Genomic DNA, 2,046 nt, shown 5'->3' with positions numbered 1-2,046 from the left:
TTTTTCACTTCGAACGGCAGATTAAACACCCTGACAGTTCGTATGCCATAACCTGCGTTCGTCACTTTCACGTCACTCACGGTTTGATTATTGTGCTTAAATTGCCGCACACCGTCATTTACATGATCACATAGTTCGCAACTACGTAATTTCAAAAAGACGGAATTCAGAAAAGTGTCCAGTTGGAGTCCTAAAATTTCACAAGCCGGGATTTGCAAATCATTAAGTATCCAATTATGTATTTCGAGAGCTGTCGGATGAGGTACGGATCGGTTAAATTCGCACTGAATATTGTTATTCCTATCTTCACTTTCCATCGTTGTCAGTACGTACCTTTAAGAAAACAGCAAAGCAAGCAAGTCGCCTCGCGAACACAACACGCTGCGGCGCGCAGAACGTAAACACCACGGGCCGGCAGAGCGCAGAGCACCGAGGTGTAGCCAAGCGGTCACCCATCCAAGTAATAACCGGGCCCGATGTAGCTTAACTTCGGTGATCAGACGAGAACCGGTGTATTCAACATGGTATGGCCGTTGGCGTCCTTATAATGTAGCCGCGCGACCGAAGGCGCATTCGCCTCTTCTCCCAACGCACACAATCGCCGTTTTCGGTGGCACATTTGACGCAAGGCACGTCCTTCCACCTCGAAGGCGGTGCGGAGTGCGCCTTGATGCACCGCCTGTCATTCGCTTGGTGCGTGCGGCCTCCGACACTCGCGGGCGGCGCATCTTGTCCCTGTTATCCGGCGCGCGGCCGGGCTGCGGGTTGCCTGGGCGGGGTGTGGCAGTGTCCTGCTGGAGGGCGCCCCCGCTGCCGACGGCAGCTTCCTCACCTGACACCTGACACGCTTCCAGACGTTTGTGTAATTTGCGTGGTGCATTCTCACCTGTGCCCTTCCGTCCCTACGTGTCCCGACTTTGCTCGACTGCCGCTCTCTGCCGCTCGGGTCGTGGTCCATATGACAGCGCGAGCACGAGAAGCGTCTGCGGGAGGAGACGAGACGACTGAAGAATAAATTTACGATTACAAATCAAATTTGGAACTGTACGCTGCTACAGAACAGTAAGCGCTGAAGTACTGTATTTCACAACACATCTGCCGATTCGTACTGTTTTGTCGTTTTCAAAGCCTTCCTGGCAAACTTCGTTAGAACATTCTCCCTCAAACTGAGTTAATTACTGCAATTTCGTACATCTTTGTCACACCAGAAAGGTACTATGAAAGGAGAGCAGGGGTAGCGACATAAGAAAGGAAAAAAATGAAGTGGAGCCTACAGCATCCTTTTTTTTGCCAACAGCACCCTCCCCCCCCCCACCCCCCCCACCCGCAACAGCACCCTTTTTCTGTTTTTTTTAAAGTTTGTTTTGATTTTTAATTTTTAATAATTTAATTTTTTATAATTTTTTATATTAAGAACTAATTAACTCGCCAGGCTACATAAACGACAATTTAAACTACCACACATGCCAACCGAGAAATTAAGGGGTGTGACATCCATGTGCCACAAGTTTCTTGCTAGAAAATGGCGGAATTTTTTTTTGTTTTTTGTTAGAATGAAAGAGAAAGAAAACCTCATCAGAGAGGAACCAGCAACATAAAACATCGCTACTTGTCGTGTCTCCAAACCGCTGTAGAGTACTGCAGCGACAGAAATTAAAAATGAGTGGAGCACAAACACGAGGCAAAAATGTGAGAACTTCACTATTTAGAAAGGAGAAAACGCTGCCTATCACTGCCAAAAAACTAAATTCAAACATTAACAATAAGCTAGTCTCGCTTCAAATACGTGATACGAAATACATAGATAAAACAAGGACTGCTACAAAACACGCCAAAGACGTGAAGCAACGTGCTCATCCCGCTGCGTACGTGAATTAACGCTGCAGTGTGCCGCAAAAACAAACTTAAACATTGAATTAATCATCGCTTGACATTGTGAGCAAATGGTCATGAGACGCAGGCACACCAGGTTAACTAAAATTTTAAATTGTTGGAAATGACAATCTGGAAAGACATCGGAACAATTTATGCCCCAATTGCTGGAAT

The 2,046-nt window shown here is 46.6% G+C and overlaps 1 pseudogene; it reads right to left on the bottom strand.

Moving 5' to 3' along the window:
* Nucleotides 1-418: 418 nt before the first annotated feature.
* Nucleotides 419-538, bottom strand: LOC126254132 (5S ribosomal RNA; annotated as a pseudogene).
* Between the last annotated feature and the right edge of the window lie 1,508 nt (nucleotides 539-2,046).

Source organism: Schistocerca nitens, chromosome 4, assembly GCF_023898315.1.
Source record: "Schistocerca nitens isolate TAMUIC-IGC-003100 chromosome 4, iqSchNite1.1, whole genome shotgun sequence".
Lineage (NCBI taxonomy): Eukaryota > Metazoa > Arthropoda > Insecta > Orthoptera > Acrididae > Schistocerca > Schistocerca nitens.
The sequence above is the reverse complement of the archived record's forward strand: the minus strand, read 5'-3'. Positions and strand labels throughout refer to the sequence as shown.